Below are 12,157 nucleotides of genomic sequence, written 5' to 3'. Positions count from 1 at the left end.
TTGTTAGAATTTATTTGGACTTCCAAATGTTTTGTTTTTTAGCTATAGTGATAGTTTTGTTGCAGGTAGAAATATTGTACTTTTAACAACTTGACAGAATTTTTTCTTATAATCTCTATAATTTAAGATAGGATTTTGTAATTTTGTCTTAAACCACTTTTGATGGAAGTCAATAAAATACAATTGTACTTGTCCTTGTATACATTGGATACATCAGTGATTTCTGAGTGTGATAAGCATAATTTATGCCTTCCTTTTTGTTTAATATATTTTGTGACGGTTTTAAAAATGAATAATCATTAATAGGAATTTTGCTGATAAATGAGATGATTATAGTTGACCTTTGTAAGAGAGATGATTTACTCATCAGTCATCAGTGTTTCTTAGCAATATAAAGTACTCCTATCCTGGGCATTTTTGTACCTTACTTCAAACACAGATCTGGAAATATTTTATATGACCTGATGGTTGTTCATCTGTCCAGAAGTTTTCACAGCTTCATCATTACCTAAATGTCCTCATTAAACTTCACATTCATACAATATGGTGTTTTAGCTTAATAACCCACAGTTTGATTGGAGAATCATTTGGCTTATCAGAATCTTTAGAGTTTTGGGAAATAAATTTCTTTTGTGTATTGTGAAGCTGAAAGTTATTGAAAATGTGTTATATTTTCATAATAAAACAAATATAAAAATATTGTCTTGGGAGCTAGCTAACTATTTTATTATTGTCCTTAACCTCTTGGGAGGTAGTTTAATCACTTGTGGTAAAGAAGTAGCTTGTTTGTATTTTGGCAAGTTGATTTGTATTCAGTTTAAATCATAATTTATGAAAATGCTAGGTTCATAGTGACTGTTGTATTCATCATCTATTCAGCAAATATTTATTGAGCCCTTACAACATGCCAGGCTCTGTGACAGGCCCTGGTGATTCAGTGGTGAGCAAAAACATGGGGTCTCTCTGCTTTTTGAGAAAAGGATTGTGGTTGTCTGAGAGCATGTAATGAAAGAACCTGATCTGGTCACGTAGGAAAGCCTTCCCAGAGGCAGTGTGCCTTAGCTGTTATCTGAAGAGCATTCTTCAGTAGGAGCATCATGGACCATGGGGGCCAAAGGGCATACCGAGGACCTGCAGGAAGGATAGGGAAGCTGGAGTTCAGACAGTAAGCCTGCAGGATGAGGCCTGTGAGGAAACTGGTTTTGAGATACTTCATTCTTTGTAGATGCTTTATAAAGTGTATGAAATCAACAATCATCTTTATATTGACCTCTGCATATCTCTCTTGAAATAATAAGCCCTGTTTAGATACTCACCAGATTTGAAGATTCTTAGAATTCATTTTTGCCATATGGTTCTTTAATCCCCTAAGGAGTAATCCATTCTGACTGGCCAATTCCTGCTTGACTATAACTAGCCCAGTGGCAGGGCCTTCACTTTCTCTCTTGGAAACAGCTTCATTTTCAGATACTTTTAATTGTTAGAGTTTTTTTCTTAGATGAACCAAAATTTTGGTTTCTATTCATTTATCTTAGTTCTCTTAGGCAAAATGAACAATTTCTGTTCACTTATAGACTCTTTCATGAAGGTTATCAATGCATAACTACATGTCTCTCTTTTACAGACTTTTAACCCCAATATTTGAAAAATGTAAAAAACATAGAAAAGAAGACAGGCTAATAGAATGAAACACACTTCCTCCCCTACTCTGTGTGTACCTGTTGCCCAAATTCAACAGTATAAACCCATGGCTTTTCTTGATCGACAGATAGGTAATGAAGACTTACTTTGCACTAGGTGTTCTAGTTGCTGGAGCTCTAGGAAAGGCATGATAGAAATAGGCTCTTCCTGGCCTTAAGGAGCTCACTCGTATTCCAGTGGAGAAGAAAATAAGAAAACCAATTAAAAGAGTACAGCATGATGCATGCAGTTATCTCATTTGCAAGAGAATTATGGGATTATAAGTAAAAAGTCCAAGAATGTCACTTGACCCTGGCGCTAAGTGGTAGAACCAGAGGGAATTACTATACAAATTTAGGCTCTGGAAACACTTAAAGGAAATCTTGGAGAAAGTGAGCAAGATAAGGCAAAGTTCATTAGACAAAAATAAAAACCTCTCTTTGGTATATAAAATCTTATATCTATATGTACTTAAATAGGTATTTCTGTGGAGAAGCCCCTTAGTTTTTATCAGATCCTCAAAGAGGTCAATGATACAAAGTAGGGCCATTGAATAGTCCCTTATAAGGGAATTGGAGTTGGGAGTAGTTAAGTATTTCCTAATGGCAGATTGAATACTCATGAGGGTTAAAAAGCTAAGAGACTCAGAGACACATGTTCAGTCAAGTCAACTGCAAGTAATCTTTATTATTGCACATAGATAGAAAAGTAAATATTTGTGCTTTCTTTACAGCTTAGAAATCTAATGTTTACATATATTCATTAATTATGTATCTTAAAATAAATAATTGGTTTAATTATTATACACGGAGGTCAGGGATTCAGCACCTGGAGAGAGAGAGGTTATTGCATCCAAAGTAAAAACACTTCCTCGTTCTCCAGACAGCATTACGGTCCTCAGTCCAGAATGTATTTGAATGAACACGGGGAATACTTAAGTGTTGAGTTATGTTCAAATCTATTCTTATCTGTAGAGCCTTTCCAAGGATGCGTCATTAACGTTAATCTTGATGCTTATCCAGATTTACCCTGTGTGAATTTTGAGACCTTTGTTATGTCCTTCCGTACAGCTTCATGAGTGCATAAGCACATATGTGCACACGCTAGTACAAAACTGCAGTTTTCTCTTAGTGCTTTTGCAACCAAGGGAGCAGGTACTATTTACAACATATACTAAGCAAACTGGAAGCAGGTGCTTCCCAATCTCTCCAGTCTTTGCAGCCGTTCCTTCACTCTACTCTTGCTTGCATCTGTATACTACATGCATCTCTATGGTTTTTTTCTTTTCTTATGTTGTGGAATACATGTGTGAAAAAAAAAAGCTGCACCACAGTCTTTTATACTCATTCATAATATATCTCTTTGTGCTTGAATACTGTAGTTGACTATGTGATCACTCCTCTTACATATGATTTGCTTATTTATTTCTTCTGTTTACTGTTAGAGAATTACATATATAGTCTGGCAAAAATGATCAACTCTGATTAACTTTTGTAAAATCTGGAGATTTCATTGACAGCTTTATGCTGTACTTTCTTCATGCATATGATGATTTGTTATGTGTGAGTGTTTCTGAAATGGAATTATTTGATAATTTGTGTAAATTATCTTTAAAAATGAAATAAAATGACAAGGTTTATCCTTCCCAGTTGATAGGATTTAACTCTTGTTAAAATCATATTATTCTCCATAAAGCAGACTTATAGAAATCTTATTTCTTGTCTGTTATTTCAATTACATAATCTAAATAAGTCATATCTCCCTTTAGACATGTCCGAGGTTATTGAACATTTTTATTTGATATCCATGATGAACCTATAGATAAGATAGGTGGCTACATATTCAGTATAAATTTTATAAATAGAATTGGAAATCAATCTCAGAATCTTTTAAGTGTCACTGTTATTTTTCTTTAATGCTTTTGTTTGTAGTGCAGGGTACTGAGCAGTGTACTGGATAAAATATGTAGTTCCTGGCCCTCAAAGAGTTTACATTCAAATAAGGATGAAAGATGAGTCTACAAAGTAACTTGAATGGAATACATAGTGAAAAGAGGTACAAGTAAAACCCAAAGGAAAAAAAAGCTTATTTCACATTAGACATTCCTTTAAGAATGTGATACTTTAGCTTTAGCTGGACCTCAAGTAACTGGTTGAAAATTGGCAGGGGAAGATTTGGGAAAAGGACATTTCAGATTGAGCACCTAACACGAAAAAGGCAGAATCACACAGTGCCTCATTGAAGAGTCTGTGATGGTTCTGCATAGCAGCAAAAGGGGAAGCAATTGGAGTAGAAAAATTGGGTGTGTAGATCTTATTTGTTAGGCAGTGGACAGCCCTTGAAGGTCATAGAATGCTTCTTATAAGTTAGAACTTCTTATAAACGTTAGACCTGAATGTTTCTTCTGATTTATTTGTAACTCTTGTTTAATAAATATTACAACCCTCATTTTAAAGAAGAGAGAATATAGAGACCCAGAGTAGTTATGTGACTTATGACTTACTCAGGTCTCATGACAAGTCATTATCAGAGCTAGGATTCAAACCAAAGTTCATTTGAATCTGTATGCTTCCTCTTTTTTAAGTGGAAGAATGAGATAATCAGGCTAAACATTAGGAATGTTACCAAACCAGTTAGTTTCTTAAATTAGGGACTAATATCATAGAGGCATGGCATTTGGGAGGTTATCTTAGTGATTCAGAAAAGTGATATTATGAAACTTGAATTTGGGTTGGTAACATTATGAGTGAAAAGGAGAATTTGTATATGAGATTGGTGGCTGAATTGTCAAGTCTGGGTAATTAGGAGTTGCCTGTGATAAATGGAAAGAAAGAAAATGAGAGAGCCAGAAGAATGTACCATTGTGGAAGGTAAAACAAGAAAGTGTCAGAGATGGGATAATGAACACTTGTAAATGCTGTGTAGCTTTGAAGGTATCTGAGGACCAAGTAAACCTCATCTGGTATTTGGTGACCACTGGAGACTCCTCCGAGGGTGACTAGTAGAGTACTATGATTAGAAACCAAGTAAGGGATTGGAAAGTGAATTTGGATACAGTGATGTAGACTCCTTTAAAAAAATTTAGTGGAGAAAGTTGAAATGATAATTCAAAGGATTAAGAGAGGGATTTTATTTGAGGCAAATGGATGAATTTGTCAGTTGCTACAAAGGCAACTGTGATAAGAAAGGGATTGAAGATTTTAAAGAGAGAATAATTTGGTGACTCAAAGTCTTAAAAGAGTTTAACACAGGTATGTGGGCTAAACTTTGAGAGAAAAAAGGAACTCTTTTGTGAATTGGGAGGGAAAGAAATCAGAGTTTTCTATTAGTAAATGAGTTATCTACTTAAAATTTATAGGAGGAGCTTGGTGGCACATGTTAAATGACCTAGAAAGTTTATTGCAGGAAAAGAAGGGTCATCTGCGAAGGAGTTAGTAGGTGTTGAGAACTTAAAAAGAGGAAAAAGATTGAAACAACTTCTATGATCAAAGAATAAAACAGAGTAAGAATTCCCAAAGAAAGATTTTTTAGCCAAGAATCTAAATGTGTAATTTTTTATTGGCACTGACAGCCACCTGCCTTTTTTATTCATGAGTGTTCAATAGTCTGGGGGTCAGAAGGATGTTACATGGTGAATTTGCTCAACATTAGGGGTTGGCAGTTGGGCCAAAGAAAGTTAAGTGGGGAGGGTTTCTTAGTTAGCAATGAGAACATAATGATATTTAAATCCTTACTTCTGAGCCTGGTATGTAAAATGGAGTCAGTATTATTGTAATAAATTTGTGTGCTTATAGATGGTAGTAACTAGACTTAGCTTGTGGATCATTTTGTAATGTACACCTGAAACTAATAGGATGTCAATTATGGTAAAATGAAAAAAATATTTTGTGGAAATGCTGTACTCTAGGGAACACTGGTAATTGGTATCTTTCTGCAAATAACTTTTGTGATATAAGCCAAAACATGGATGCCATAATTTTATCTTTCAGAGGGTTTTCTTGGAATCCTTGTTTAGAACTTCCCCCTGAAAAGATGTGACATTAACTTTTAAGGTGATACTTTATTTCAACAAGATATACAGTTTGACTCTAAAAGGAGAATCTAGTAGTAGTCCTGAAGGCTCACGTCTCCAGAGACTAATCTGAAGTCTAAGGAGTTAGGGACTATGGTTCACCTAATTAAAAAAGAGGGTAATTGCAGAAAGTTATATAAGTTTGCAATAAATACTTTAACTTGCTGTGAATACAGCCCCAAACATCTGTTTTAGTGACCTCTTGCTACTTTATAAACCACAGTAAAACTTTAGTGGCTTAACACATTTATTTTGCTCAGGAATCTGTGATTTGGAAGGGTTTATTTGGCATAGTTCATTTCTGCTGCACTTTGTGTCAGCTGTGTGGCTTGAAGGGCAGGGTTAGAATCGTCTGAAAGCTTGCTCAGGACATGTCTTGCGGTTGATGCTGGCTGTTGGCTGAGGGTCTTTGCTGGAACACCTGCTTTCAGCCTTTCCATGTCTCCTGCGTTTCCTCACAGCATGATGATTGGGTTGTAAAGGTAAAAGGGAAAGAGAAAGGGGAGAGGGGAGAAGGTGGCGGGGTAAGGAGAGGTAGAACCTATATCCATATTGCCTCTTTTAGCTTATTTTTGAAAGTCACAGGTATTACTTTCCTAGGCATGTTGTTCCTTGATAAAGGCCCTTCTCAATTTAAGCTGGAGGGGAAGTTGTCCCTGCCTCTGGGTGAAGATGTGGCAAGCTCTTTGAAAGGGCATGTGGGACTGGAAATATTGCTGTGCCCATTTTTTGAAAAATACAGTGTGCCACAACTGTTTATCTGTATTCTCTTACCTCTAGCCACAGACTGAGTGATTCCATTGTGTGAGGTCAGTGTTCAGTGGGTACATGTAGCAGGTAGAAGATAATGAGGCTACAGATTGAAATACTTTATAATTAGTAGATAGCTCCTCTAATTACAATTTCTTTGTAATTTTATTTTTTTTCTGTAACTCTGTCCTTGTTTGTCCTAAAGAGGCAGTGTTAAAATTGCAAAAAACAGGATATTATGTTATGCCAGCTTTGTGGAAAGGTGCTGTGATGTATTATTGCACCTGAATGACAAGAGTTCAACTCCCAGTTCTGCAACTTTCTAGTGTCACATGGTACAGTTACTTAGCATCTCTGAGTTCACACTTCTACAAAGTCAAGATGATAATACTTTCCTTTGAGTTTGTAAAGTAAAGAAATTACATGTAAAGTAACAGCTCAATGACTGGGAGGTTCTGGAGTCTTAGCTAGTATCATTGGGCAGGTTGATGAAAATATGTGATTTAGGATGTTAAACTGATTGTAATCTACAATGATAGATTAAGAAACCAATTTAAGATATGTAGGTGATTTGAAGTGGGTGCCTGTGACTAGAGGAAATTAGAATAGAAGAAATCCTATGAAGGAACTTAGAAATACTATGTCTCCATTTTGATAGGTACATTATCCTTTCTCAACTATTTATCAACCCTTTACTGAAATGAATGATTCAAAGATTTACTAAAATAATCAACAGTTAAGTTACTTTATTAACTGTCCTAATACTTTAGTTTCAAGTGTTTTATATTTAGTAAAAAAGTGCTAACTTTTCTATTTCTGTTTTTATTTTTCTGATTATAAAAGTAACACATATAGGGTTATAAAAAAGAAGTTACAGAGGTGAACCACTCCGATCCCATTATCCAGAGGTAGACTGTTAATATTTTGGCATATTTCCTTTCATTTCTTTTTCTTTGAAATTTTTAGTTTTCTGTAGTTAAGATCAGTAGATCTTTCCTTTTCATTTAATTTTATATCACCATCATTTCCCACATTTAAAAATTTCATCTATCATATGGATGTACCATAATCTATTTACTTTTTTGTAATTTTTATTCTATAATACATATTTTTTTTACTGTGTCAGTTCCACTATGCCAATTTCTTTTTCTTTGCAGTTGCTTTTTCAGTTTTTATTTACTTTTGATATGTTACCTCAGTAGACTTCAAGTGTCCTGATGTCAACTGAATTAAAACAAACAAAAACAAAACCTCTTAACTGCCTTTTGTTAATGGAAGGCTGTGTCCTATAAGCTATTAATTTTGCTAGCATGTAATTTTTAATGGTGGTGTTTTTGCTTTATGAGACTGGATTTTCCACATAGTCCAGCACATGTGGTTTTGTACCATATTTTGAGTTAACTCCACAAGCTACTATTTCCATATTTGGGTGGGTCTGTCATAATGATACTGAATAAATTGACTTCTTTGTTTGTAAATAAAAGACAACAGTGCCCCCATCATTTTGTATGTACTGTCTTGGGTTTTCTTGACCTTTTGCAGCTCATTATTATCATCTGGAAACATACTGAATTCCTATTGCTGTTAACTTTGTATGCTGCTGCAAGTAATATGTTTGTTTGGAAAATATTTGTTACTGTTATTTTACTAAAAATTAGGCCTCTTTTTTTATGAAAAGGTAAAGTTTTGTGCTAGACTAAGGCAGTATTATTTTCTTTGTGCTGAGGTTCCACATGTTAGTTATGTAATTTATGATTTTATTCCCTTTATTCAAATTTTACTCCCTTTCTTCTACCCCCATACCTCACTTTATACCTTCTAAGAAATGCGTATTATATGTGTCATTGAGAATTTTGAAAATCTATTAAATTCATTGAGGACCCATAGATTGTCCAGATCTAGATCATGTAGTCTCCACCCTAGTATCTTCCAACCCTCTGGCTATTCTCCAGTTTGTTAATTATATCTCCATTATAAAATCATGCTGTATCAAAGAGGAGATAAAGATGATCTTTCTAATTATTATTAGTTTACTCTCTGCTGGCTGAACCTTGTGGACAAAAAGGATTTATACTGAAAAATTATAAGAATTAATGAAAGAAGTTGAAGGAGACTTGAACAAATGGAAATATATTCTGTGTTCATGGACTGGGAGAATTACTACTGTTAAAATGTCCATATTACCCAGAGTAATGTACAGATTCAGTACAATCCCCATCAAAATTCTAATGGCATTTTTCACAGAAATAGAATGAACAGTCCTAAAATTTGTATGGAACCGTGAAAGACCCAGAAGAGCTGAAGTAATCTTGTGAAAGAACAAAGCTGGAGATACCACGCTCCCTGATTTCAAACTACTACAAAGCCCTAGTAAGCAAAGTAGCAGTAATAGCATAAAAACAAACACATAGATAAATGCAGCAGAACAGTGAGTCCAGAAATAAGTTCACTTATATATATGGTCAATTAATTTATAATGAAGGAACCAAAATATGCAATAGGGAAGGGATAGTCTCTTCAATAAATGGTATTGGGAAAATTGGACAGCCACATGCAAACGAATGAAACTAGACCACTGTCATACACCATATGCAAAAATAAACTCAAAATGGATTAAAGATTTGAACTGAAGACCTGAAATTATAAAATTCCTTTAAGAAAACATAGACAGTAAGCTCTTTGACATTGGTCTTGGTGATGGTTTTTTGGATTTGACACCAAAGGCAAAGGAAACAAAAGCAAAAATAAACAAGTGAGACTACATCAAACTAAAAAGCTTCTGCACAGCAAAGGAAATCATCAAAATAATGAAAAGACAACCTACAGTAACTATTTGCAAATCATATATCTGCTAAGGGGTTCATATCCTAAATATATAAAGAGCTCATGGAACCCAATAGCAAAAAACTCCAAACAATCCAATTAGTAAATGGGCAGAAGGTCTGAATTGCTATTTTTCCAAAGAAGACATGCAGATGTCCAACAGGTACATGAAAAGATGCACCAGTCACCAGGGAAATGCAAATCAAAACCACAGTGAGCTATCACCTCACGTTTTAGAATGGCCGTTATCAAAAAGACTAGGAAAGCAAGTGTAGGTGAGGATGTGGAGAAAAGGGAACCCTTGGGCACTGTTGGTGGGAATGCATATTGATGCAACCAGTATGGAAAACAATATAGAAGTTCCTCAAAATATTAAAAATAGAACTCCCATATGATTAAGCAATTCCATTTCTGGGTACTTATCCTGAGAAAATGTAAACACCAACTTGAAAAGATATATGCAACACCATGTTCATCATAGCATTATTTACAATATTCACAGTATTTACAAAACATGAAAACAACATAAGTGTCCATCAGTAGATGAATGGGTAAAGAAAATGTGGTATGTACACACTCATACACACACACACACACACACACACACAAATGGAATGTTACTCAGCCATAAAAAGGAATACAGTCTTGCCATTTGTGACAACATGGATGGACTGAGAGGGTATTTTGCTTGGAGACAAAGACAAATACTGTATGATCTCCCTTTTATGTTGAATAAAAAAAATATACATGTGAAAAAATAAAACCAAGCTCATAGATACAGAGAACAGATTGGTGATTGCCAGAGGTGGGGGAATGGAGGATGGGAGAAATGAATGAATTTTTTTTTGTTGTTTTTTTTCATTCAAATACATTTGGAAAAAATTTTTAAGGTGATAGTAATTGAAACTAATGTGGCCCAGTGTAAGAATCACTTGGGAGCTTGTTGGATTTGCACATTCATAGGCCCCACCTCAGACCTGCTAAATCAGATGTCTTGCAGGTGATTTCCCTGTTTTCATACAGTTCCCTTAGGAAAATGTAGTAGGTATAATTTCTGACAATGTGCTAGGGTTGATAGAGCAAATCTTAGTGCTTGTCTTAGCTCTTCTTTTTCTGGTGGGAAAATAAGTGAGGGGTGGGCTAGGATGGAGAGTGTGAGGAAAACGGGGTCTGATCCTTTATTATATACATTGACCTTCAGGGATGGATTTTCTTCATTATCATTTCTTCCTTCATGTCTTCACTTCATATCATCACTGCTGAATTTATCTAACCTTTTGTTATGCATTTGGTGTCCCTGATTTCAAAGTAAAATCACTGATTTATTAAATGTTTACCTGTATAAGGCCCGTATTTGGCTCTTTAGAGGATGAAAGGAAAATAAGTGGTCCCCACCCACATCCTTGGGCATCATAGAGATTTGGTGCAAGTTATGGCTCTGAACTCGACTTGTGGTATAATCTTTGGCAGAGTTCTTAATCTCTCTGCATCTCATTTTCTTCTGTTGTAAAATGAAGGTAACACCTACTGTGCATTTCTTACTGGGATGTTCAGGGGATTAAATGAAGTAATGAATATGAAGCACTTTAAACATAATAGGCACTCAGTAAATGGTAGCTGGATGCTATTATCATTATAATCATCATCATCTAGTTATTTCTGAATTTGAACATCACACTTGACTCTACAGGGCATACTATATTAATGGTCTAGGTGACACTTCAGGAATTGCTTTCCTGGCTCTGCAATGATTCCATCATGGTGGATAATTTAATTAGCCTTTGCCTGCTGAGTACTGTGGCTGAGGCAGTCAGTAAAAGAAATGCGGTATAGAAAGAGCCAGGGCTTTGGAGTCAGACAGATCTTGATCTTTTATTGCTCCAACAGTTACTAGCTGTGCATCTTGTGCAAGTTCCTTAGCTTTTCTTCCTCCATTTTCTCAGTAGGAAAAGGATTGACACCTACATTGAAGCGTTATTATAAATGGGGGTTGGGTGAGTGTTGTTATGGCGATTGCATGAGGCTACATGTAAAGCTCTTTGCCCATAGTAGTCAAATAGAAATTTTTGTAACAAATATTCCCATGTTCCCTCCCACCCCCTTCATCCATTACAGAATTTTTGTGTCTCTCTTATCCTTAATACATGTTGAAATTTCTTCTACTTTTTATGCCTAGAGACCAAGGAGCTAGACCAAGAGGCTAAGTGACTTGCTTACTTGATACTGTTGGAAAAGGAATAAGTTAACAGATCCAAGTTAATCTAAGAATTCTTGATTCTTAAGCCTAAATGTAGTTTTTTTTGATGTGTTTATGAATATATTTTTACTCTGATAACATATACATAAGATGTACCATTTTAACCATTTAAAAATATATAGTGTAGAAAAATTAAGATTACATTTTTATGCAATAATAGGCTTATACTTTAGGCCTTTATTTTAAAGCCTAGTTTTGGTATTGTATTTAAAAATTTATTTCATGTGTTGTTTGCTTGGCCTGTATATTGGAAAGGGCTCTTAGTAGCAGAAAATCAAATATTAAAGCTGGTTTAAGCAGAAGGGGGTTTATTAGGTTGTAATCATTTCCAGGGTCTTTGAAGGAGCAGAAGAATAGACTCTAGGCTGAGCTTTTCTAGGAACAAGTCCTGGAAGCACACTTTTTAGCTGGGTTGCTACGGGAGCTGCAGCCATCTCTGGTCTCAGAACCAGGCTGCCCTGCTCAAGTTTGGAAGCTTCTGAATGAGGAATCTTGGCTTTTGCTGCTGACTCCAGACAATTGCCATCTTACTTGCCATCATTTCTGGATGGGCTGATCTGCCTGTGCTTGGTTGC

The 12,157-nt window shown here is 35.3% G+C and overlaps 1 protein-coding gene across 14 annotated transcripts in view; it reads left to right on the top strand.

The window, feature by feature from the left end:
* The window catches only part of GTDC1 (glycosyltransferase like domain containing 1), a 352,224-nt gene that overhangs the window by 33,706 nt on the left and 306,361 nt on the right, over positions 1-12,157 (top strand). The window contains exon 1 of one of the 14 annotated variants that reach the window (XM_017673261.3): positions 4,439-4,550. The exons of 12 other annotated variants lie outside the window; for them this stretch is intronic. The gene's annotated coding sequence lies outside the window, so the exon portion shown is untranslated. Of the gene's footprint in view, positions 1-4,438; positions 4,551-5,648; positions 6,235-12,157 lie in introns of those variants that run through there. One more of the 14 variants, XM_017673259.3, reaches the window with a different exon arrangement.

Source organism: Manis javanica, chromosome 7 (genome assembly GCF_040802235.1).
Source record: "Manis javanica isolate MJ-LG chromosome 7, MJ_LKY, whole genome shotgun sequence".
Lineage (NCBI taxonomy): Eukaryota > Metazoa > Chordata > Mammalia > Pholidota > Manidae > Manis > Manis javanica.
This window is presented reverse-complemented; position numbering and strand designations above follow the sequence as displayed.